This window comes from Corvus brachyrhynchos, unplaced genomic scaffold (assembly GCF_000691975.1).
Source record: "Corvus brachyrhynchos isolate BGI_N302 unplaced genomic scaffold, ASM69197v1 scaffold26, whole genome shotgun sequence".
Classification (NCBI taxonomy): Eukaryota; Metazoa; Chordata; class Aves; order Passeriformes; family Corvidae; genus Corvus; species Corvus brachyrhynchos.
In genome coordinates, this window is record NW_008239324.1 from 13,673,797 (window position 1) to 13,683,940 (window position 10,144).

The 10,144-nt window shown below is 38.4% G+C and overlaps 1 long non-coding RNA gene across 1 annotated transcript in view; it reads right to left on the reverse strand.

Annotated features, from left to right (window-relative positions):
• LOC108448368 overlaps positions 1–6,295 on the reverse strand; it is a 132,865-nt gene extending 126,570 nt beyond the window's left edge. The window contains exon 1 of the long non-coding RNA XR_001864268.1: positions 6,195–6,295. This is a non-coding gene — a long non-coding RNA (uncharacterized LOC108448368). The remainder of the gene's footprint in view (positions 1–6,194) is intronic.
• Between the last annotated feature and the right edge of the window lie 3,849 nt (positions 6,296–10,144).

The following is a 10,144-nucleotide window of genomic DNA, read 5'->3' on the forward strand; positions in this document are numbered from 1 at the left end:
TGTTCAGCAGTGGCATCACTTGCAGAAATGTTTCTCTGCAAACAGCAAATAGAACAAGTCACATGAAGGGATTTCCATCATATCTTCTTTATTGTGCCTTGTTACCAACTCCAGGACTATCTCCCCTGCTTCATGTGATCATTCCAGACCTTGAAGAGTCGAGTTACAAAGAAGGAAAGATCTTTGTATGTCTCACAAATCCAGGGAACCTACACAAATTTCTACTCACACATTAAAAAAAAAAAAATTCTTCTTACCCCTGAGCATCTCAGGAAAATCTACAAAGAGAAAGGCAGAGGTGAAGCAAGGGTACTGAACAGCAGTTTGAAAAGTGGGGAAAAGAAGCCATAAGGAATAAGTCCCTGTGAATCAGAATAATGGAGTTACTTCCATTCCAGAGAAGGTTATTCACAGCCACCCAAGTTGTCTTTTAAGAGAAACTCTAATGTTTTATCTCTTTGCAGAGAAGGTAGAATATTCTGGGCTTAAATGCCTGCAGACAGTTAAATTCTGTGTTACAGGAAAAAAATAAAAAAAAGAAAAACAGTAAAGATGAATAGCTTTGACCCCTTCAAAATATTTTCTGCACTTCTCATATTACAATTGGCAACAAACACAAAATTACTAAGGCTTTTCATCGCTTTTTTTTCTTTTCATTAAAAATGTCCTTGGCTCCATTGAGTTTAAAACATCACAATGCTGAAACAAACCAAAAATTTCTTAGTAATAGCAGCCTGAATGACAGAGTATTAGCACCTTTATCAAACGGGAAATTAACACAACACTGGATTGCACACTGTTTTCAAAGCAGATTTGACTAAGGAATCACCATTCATTAAGCCAATATTATAGGAGAAGTTTCTCCACAATTTTAAATGTAATTAAAAAGTTGACAGGACATACATTTGAAATAAAAATCACTGCAACTGACTTTGACTTCTGGATTTTTTTTGTTGATTTTTGGGTTTTTCATATGCCCAGTTAAAAAACTCTAATGCCATTAGTCACTGGATGTTTTTGTATCACTTCACATTCACAGATTTTTTTTGTTCTGCCTTTCCACATCACCACAAGCATTTCACAGTAGTTTGATCATACAGCCAGCCCTCTCAAACAGCACACTTTCTAAAAGGATGATAGCCCTGATGTATTTATAACATGCAGCTGTGCCACAAAGATCCTGTGCAGCATACGGGGATTTCCTTTCATTGTAACAGTCCCCTCAGAAATACTGTAGGAGGCCTTTAAAGTAACCTTCTACATTTCCTTTTGAAAAGGGGGAGGGAAGAGAAAATTTCCACATTGTGGCTTCAGTCAGGCGGAGGACATGACTTGTGCAATCCTAATAAATCAGAGCATTCCCGTGTGGCAGAAGCAACAGGGGAATAGTGTAAGAGCAGTGCTGCATGTTGACCTAAGCAAGAGCTTATCGAGAAATGATGTCCTCTTAAACAGACTCCTGTAGAGATGTTCTGCATTTCCTCTGACAAATTGTAAGTGCCCTGACTGTAACATTCCTAACAAAATAGGGCTGATTTAGCAATGCACAAACTGCCCATTATCCTACTGCATAAAAAGGCCATTTAAAGCAAAGCCCTAGGACACTGGCCCACTGGAAAGAGTACATCTGAAAAATTATCCCCATCTTGTGCCACCAAAGCTGTTAACTACCCTAGGGAATATACCTCATTTACAATACAGACAAATGTTAACTTTAATGAGTTTTAAAACTGCCATTTTTCTTGTTTGACTTTGACAACACTCGAAATCTTAAGCAAATACTTGGCTATTTTTTCACCTGGAGTACCATCTAACTGATATTGCCACAGCATTTGTTTTCAGCTGCCCCTGTCTTTCCCCCACTCAAGTCATAATGCTGTCCAAAAGTGCAATTAAAAAGTACATTCACTCCAAAACAATTCTGGAAGGATTAAACAATCTATTTCAAGAAACTGTTCCTGTCCGAAAACTTTGCATGTCAGGATTACTACTTGTCATTATCTTCCCAAGAGATGGAGTACCTTTTTTAAAAGTAGCTCTAATGAGATCTACAAATCTAGGTGCAAGACAGCTTACTTTATTGTGTTTATAATGATAAAAAATATTTTAAAAAGATTATGGCTCTTGGGACTGATAAAAATACAATGGGGGTAAGGTCATTCGGAAACGCTAATAAAAGTTTTCATAAAATATGATGACTCTCCAAGAAGTAATGTTGGCCATGAAAAATAACTATGAAAGTCCATTTCCTGTGATGGTAAACACTCAATTTTTCTACAGCTGGGTGACTCTCCAAATCCTTTATTTGTTCTGTAGGAGCACAGTTGTAGCTGTTGGATTACCCAACGTATTCCATCAGCACAGTCTCTGTGCTGGAACTCTCTCCTCTCATTCAAGTTTCAAGGAAAGAGAAGAACATGCACCTGCTGTGGCCATTAAGATCATCTTAAATTCCTAATCTCTGCCAGTGAGTGACATCCAACAAAGCCTTGTCCTAACCATACAAGAGGAAAATCCATACAAACCCTTTCATTTCTCATGGTATAATTTTCACGACAAGAAATTTTGAGAATACAGCAAGAACACGTGACATCCTTATCCTCCATTCCTTTACCCTGGTGTTCCCTTGCTTCAGACCAACATCCAGGAGCTGAAAGGAACTGCTTTTTTCCAGGGAGAATTTCTTAGACAACAAGTCAGATTACCTTAACAAAATAAATATCAAATAATGTATTTTCATGCTCAGGCAAAGTACTTAGGAGAAAGCCAATGCCCTCTCTACCAAATTTTCCCCACCTGTGACCTTTAAAAACAACAATTTAAGAACAATTTTGTATATACTTAATGCATGCTTATCAACACCTAGGCAACTACTCCATACAGATACAAGCGTAGCTGTAGACAAAAAACTTTGACCATAGGCAAAATTTTTCCTCAAAAAATTATGATTTTAAATTAATTTGATGTCAGCTAATATTTTTTCACAATAAAAATAATAAAATAAATGGAGAAATTGAAAACATTTAGAGCATTAGCAACTGACAAGATGAGAGAGTCTCAAAGGTGCCTCTGAAAATACTGTGCTCAGACATATGAGTTTAAAATAAAATGGTGAATTCTGCATTAGTTTAAAACTCACAAAACTGGTATTTCAAAACAAAGTCGTGCAAATAATTAGAAACTTTTGGTTATGTCATTATGTATTGTATATACTTACCTTTATTCCGTGAAAAAAAAAAAAACCTATTTTGAAGAGAACAGACCTAAGATTAGCTAGGCAAACACTATTTATTTACTTCCTTCAACAGAATCAGCAGAAATGAATCCAGAAAAAAATAAAATACGTATGTATTAAGGTTAATCAACCACAGACATAGAAATGAAGAAATACAGTTTATGGTGTATATGCAGCTTTCATTTTTTGACACATCTTTTTAATAAATAAAGGACCAAAAAGGTAAGCAATATAAAATACTAACACTTTGCATTAGTCTCAGATTTATTACTAGTCAGCAGATAGTGATTGCTTGACTTATTCTAGTTACAAAGCCATTAACATGCCCACTTTTCCATAAATCCAGGTTTGATTCCCAAACTCAGGTGCTCTACCTATGTCCCTGAACACAAACTAGGTAACTACTGGAAGATATTTATCATGGGAAAAGGTCTGTCGAACTGGCTCTGGGGGGAGGATTGTTTTTCCTGTATTATATTATTTTACTTTTCAGAAAGCAGAAAAGGCAAGGTGAGGATCCTTACTTACTGTGTGTCAGCTTTGCCTCAAGCTACTTTCAATTTACTAAAGAAATTGTGATGGTGAAGGACACCAAAAGGAAAAGGGGAAGGGCAGTAGAAGCAAGGGATTGGGAGAGTAAAAGTAGACAAGGCTTTTGGACAAAATGGATAAAGGCTCATTGCAACAAAGATCTCTGTAAGCAATCTAGATGCCAGATTTAGCAGGCAGAAATAGGCCCAAGCAGTACAAAGATATCAGAGTTGAATTAAACCCATTCCTAGTTCTTTCTGGTTTGCCAATGAGGAGGAAATCCCCAAATGCAAGGTCTTGTTGCTCTTGCCAAGCCATCACACAATGCAGCACCTCAGATATCTCAGTTGTTTGACAATAAAAGCTGGAGCACCATACTGGCAAACATTTACAGCACCAAATTCCAATACAAAGACAGAATCCGTGTTCACCACAGGAGTGCCATGTCCTGCTCTGCTGCCTCCTCACCATTAGGGAGAGGCAGCCTTGAGTAATTCCTGCACATCCCTGCATGCGACGGGCAATCCCATTTTTGCAGGCCTGGTTCTGTCAGCCAACATGGAGGAGAAAGAGATGTTTTGAAACATATTTTTAACTCCCCCACCTCTTGTAGACCATTCACACACACCCCAGAGCCACTTTCAAATAGCCTTTCCTATCAAAGATCGTAAAAACAAAAAAGACAAACCCAAAAGCAATTCAAAGCAAACATTGGAAAAGTTACTCCCATTTGTTCCTACAGGCTCTGCAGTTTAGCTCTGCTGGCTAAACCTTTACATTTTCTAAGTTAAAGGCTTTGTACCACATTTCTTAATCTTTTCAAAATAACAAGACAGTACCTAAAGCAGCAGCAGAGTAACTCCACAGCCACTGCTCCACCCATGTGTTTTGGAAGCACATCTGCATTAGTCTGTGATCAGGTGCAACTTAAACATCAGCTCAAAGCTACCCCAGTTGGCAACAATCCACAGATGCTGATGGTGCCACTCACAGACTCGTGTCACCTCCTCTAACCGTGGGGCAGGAATCAGAGAGGGAGAACCAGAGAGACACAGAGAGAGAAAACACACAAAGCTTCTGTAACAGACCCAGAGTGGAGCCACTGTAGCCCCCAGAGGGCACATCACACAGGTTTCCAACTCTGATGAGCTGCTCAGTGCTCCTCTAACCTTTTCTCATCTCCAAATTCTCATCAGGCCTATGTGTGTACTTCTTTTAGGATAATCTGTAAACGCACAGTATCACCTGGCTTCCTCAGCCTCTGACAAAATCCCCCAGGATGTAAGTAAGAGAGAGAAATCCTCAGGATAGGTGTTCATGCCATGGCAAACATGGGAGGACTGGACAGCCATAGCAGACAGTGCAAGGGTAGCTTTTGTTCTGGAACCCGTGTTGGAGGTTTGAAACTGCCCTAAGAGCACAACGTTGTTTTGCATATTTTGTTTTTCAAATAGAAACATGCAATATTTTGGTATTAGAAAGGAGTTTTATGCTCTGTACCATAACACTGAGATACAGGAAAAAAACGGACATTACTGACCGTTAGCCTGAAGAATTATAAAATGCAGAAATAAAAACTTCATTAAATAGAGTTACTCTTATAATCTTTGAGTAATTAACAAATTACCAGGATTTACTGGTTGAAATAGATCCCTGTAAGTGTCTGCTATCTTGTTTCATCCAATACTCACTAGTAAAAGCTGACTAAAAATATTACATACTAGTTTTGCAGGGATGAGAGAACAGCTGTTTGATGTTCTGGCTTATAAAAGAGGCCAAGAGAGAGTGTATTTGTTGTGGAATTAATTGGTCCAAATTAAGCACATACTGTTTTTCCAACTTATGGTAGGAATCTATGTGATTTAATAAATATGATAAATGGCTTGTGAGAATAACAAAGGATGATTCTGGGCCACCCCTGTAGTGCACAGACTGTCAGCAGAGTTTGGGTAACTATCATTTCAGCCAAGAAAGAAAGGGGAGAATCTGGCAGAGAGAAAATTTGAAATTTTATCTCAGCTGAAAAAGAGAATCAGCCAAAACCATTCTGCAAAATCCTTTCCTCTAAAACAGCAACCTGAACCAAAGGCAGCATCTTTACCTCTTGAATTAAAAAGCAAAACAATCAGCTGTCCAATGACAACACATTTTAATTTGTAATATTTAAATTGGTAATGAGGAAGGTGTTTTGTCTGAATTTCCATTTCTTTCAGGGCCTAATTATGAAAGACAGAAAAAAAAATGTGCTATGCACTCTCTTTCACATCTCATTACATTTATTCGGTTTTATTACTAATTCTTTGTTAATATAATTTTCACCCTGGGAACTACATTTTTTGTCTAGTTACCCTGATACATGAAACCCTTAAAGCAGGAAGTCCTTGATCACCACATCATATTTCTCATGGTATTTTAAAATGACACTCACCATATTGTTAGAAGTAGGTTCTATCAGCAAGCTGCTCTCTGGAGGTGCTCTTTCTCTCTCTCTCTCTCTCAGGTGCCTTAAAGAAGTTTTATCTAGCATGATGGCCTAGAGAGATGGGGAACAGGAGGAGAATTGAAATGCTCACGTAGGTGCACCATGCATCCCTCCCCACCCCAGGTTCTGCAGGGGCACACTGTGAATGGTGTGGCAAATTAAAGGACATGGCTGCAAACTTTAACCCCCAGCCCCTTAATCCTGCCACTTGCTAGAGGTGAGAGCCACGGCAGCATTTACAGCGCCTCATTCACAGGGAGTTTATACAAGTGCAGTGAGCAGGTCCCTTAAGGAGCTGAGGAGGAAAACTGCAGCAAATGTGTGTGTGCACTCACAATGAAATCCCAGCCCAGAGGACAGGCACTGTAATCCCACCAATGATGTTCCAAACCCATGATGGCTACCAGCCGACAATACCCACAGACCTCAATCCATTTTTATTGTATTCAGGCTGCAGTGTTATATTTCCTGCCTCCCCTTAGCACCACACATACAGTGTACTTGAAAACAAAAATCTATAATATTGATCCCACAATGTCACCACAATTATTCTTTTGAAACAGCCATTGAAAACAAATTACATCTGCACTGCCTTTTCATCCGATTGCTCTGGGTGAGCAATGCTCACTGTAGCCGCCAGCATTTTCAGTGTTAGCACTGTGTCACTAAAGACAGCACAGGAAAAGAAAAAAAAATCTTGGGGGGAAAAAAAAAAAAAGCATCAGTAACATACTTAAAGGGGGGTTAAAGGAGGGGGAAGCCATCAAATTAACCAGACCACAAAATGCCCCTCTAACCTGATGCAGCATTTAAGTCTGTTACTTTTCTGTATGCACACCAGGATGATACTGGAACTGTTCAGTAGCCAGTTTTCCCTCCTAGAGCTCATAAGGTTGGCTTTTTCCTGCCCAGTAAGCCAAATATAGTTGTTACACTAATTAAATAGACAAAGATTCAAAGAGGGTCTCATTTTCAGGTAGTCTATTTAATACCTTATGATGACAAAAAATATTATTTGAAGCAACATAATTTTAACCTCATGTAACATAATTCTATTGACAAACTGTAAGACTTTCTTGACAAGGGAGAAGTGATTAACACAGAAGCAATGACTGTGGAACAAACCGACCCACTCGGATTAAAACAGAGACACTACCAAGCCTGAAGGAGTCTGTCCAGAGGAAGGAGAGGCCTTTCCACACAAATAGCAGGAGCATCCAGCCAAGGCAGAGAGGAGGGGGAGGAAGAAATCCCCACCTTCTTTAATTCCAGTTTTCCAATACTTACTAATTTTTATCCCAGTAATGGTTTTGCTCAAAACATGAATCATCATATCAGTGAAACTGTAGTGACCCCCATAGCATATACAACCAGCATAATTTTATAGAGCAAATCCCATCAGCAAATGCTGATTTCCATGTGCTTGTTAATGGTCTGGTTTGAAAAAAATATAGACCTCATCAACAATTAATTTTTTTGCCATTTGCCATTTTGCCAATTGGTGGTTGGCCAAGGGAAAGTGCTTTTGTTAAGCTGTGACCACACAAGTCACAGTGGAAGGTTCCTGCAGCAGGGAAACGATAACTTTGGAGTATTAAGAAAACCAATAGCCTTGTTGACATGAACATGGGAGTCTAACCCCTGAAGCCTCCTGATATGAAGCATTGATTTTTCTGTCTGGGTACAGTTCTAAAGCCATTCATTCTCTATGGTCAGGACTCACAGGGCCAGAGGAATGGGGGAAAAAAAAAAAAAAAAAATCTGTTCTTTCCACTTTTACCTCCAGGCAAAGTTGAGGAATAAATTCTACATTTTGAGGGATGATTTGTTCAGGCCATGTTTAGTAGAAGCTTATTGCATAAAAAAACATTTTGTTTCCTTGACCCTTGCAACCTGTGACCACTTATTCTTTTGTGCACCTCCTTCACAAGATAACAGCAGGGGAAAGTGCCTAGAGAAAGTACCCCTGGTTTCTTGTTATTCTCCAAATAATATCACCAAGCTCACTTATTATTCCTCAAATAATACTGTCATGTTCACTTGTCATTCCTCAAATACCACTGCCAGCTGACTTGTTATTTCTCAAATGCTTCCATGCCTACTCGTTATTCCGCCTCGTGTAATTACTACATCCCTTACTTGTTATTCTCTCTCATATACTACCCCTGGCTGTACTTAGTTAGTGCTCATGTACTACTGATCTGCCTCTCTGCTGTTTCATTTCCACCACTCCTTCTACATGCTGTACCTCCCTGAGAAAGGAAATAATATTATCATTCTGTATATTTTCGCAATCCATACGCTGACTCCCTGTTTCCTCTGCACCCCTGTTGTGTTCATTTAGTAGCTATTGTAAATATACACTGAAAACCACCAAACCCTCTTGTGGAAGAAACAATAGTTCCACAGTTTGGAATGAGAGTGCAATGTGTTACCATGGTCTTTAAAAATAATAATTTAAAAAATAAATGAAAGAAAAGGGGGGGAAAAAAAATTAAAGCTCTTATAAGAGAAAACAAGCCCAAGTTTCCCCCTCCCCACCAGGACACGGTACTCAACCACACAATGGGATGTTTCCTGCTCTGGTGACAGAATGCTGAGCCAGTTTTTGCTGTTTGTCTCTTGTTTTCAAAGAAACAAAACGACAGCATTAGACAAGAGATGCCAGCGTTACAGAAGGCTAATGTTTGGACACTGAACTTGCTCTCTCTTTCACTTGGCAACTATTTAATTGATTTTTTAAAAACGTAAATAAATATTCAAACGCAATAACATGCAATCATCTCTAAGGGAGGCATAAAATATCAATGTCTACAGACAGACTTGCTTCTTTACATAGTTGTACACACAGACACCCCAAACCCATGAAAATAAACACCTCTGAATATCTATCTTTATAAATCTCTGAAAGACTACACACACTCTACATGAGCATAATTTTAGCAAATATATATCTATACACACACAGAGATTCATCCTAGGCAATATCTTGTGTTACTATTGCAGAAGTATGCCTATATTATGTTACAGTATGAATATGTTTGTATATTTATTATTAAAATACTTACTGTTCCGCCTTTTGAAGTAGATGGACAAATGATTTAGGAGTAGAAATAGACTAGAAACAAAATTAATGCAAATAATGTCTTGATTTTTTTTTTTTTTTTAGCTTGATTAGCCAAGCCAATGGAAAATTCTGGAAAACGTATACAATTATTTTAACTGTCATAGACTGGCAATTGTAATTGACATGATTTGTACGAGATGCAGTGTAATAACTGAATATATTAAAAAAAAATCTCATGGCTTGATTACCAGGAGAACATTACTAGTGCCACAATATTATTAACAACACAATTATCATGGCATCCCTAGGACACGCTCTTAGCACTTCAATGCATTAGCGAACCTTTGCTAACGAAGAAAAAATTAAAGTACAGCAAATTTCAAAGCACCAGTTGTACCCAACATCATTAAAAATTTATAAAACTTCCCCTGAACATGACAAGTGTTTGGTTTAAATGAAGATCAGCCGTAAGAAGGAGCAGAAATCTTGTTATTCTTTGTCTCTTTCTCTCCCTCTTTTTCTCTTTCTCTCAGACCTCCCCCAACCACCACCACCTCAATCCAGCTGAAATATGTAACCATTACAGAGTGACAGTTTGACACACAATGACCTGTCAGAACATTCATCTCTCAATGTTTTATTTTAGTGAGGAGCCAAACTGCAGAAAAAATAAGCAAGTTGTTTCAAGGCTTGGAATGAGATCAAACATTTCTGGCATCCCCACTTACCAGACCTTTGATTTACAATGGATCTGTCAGAGGCTGATTAGACAGTGTGTGTTTAAAAACCTATAGATGTTCCACAATTGTACAAGCTCTGTCCTTCCCTT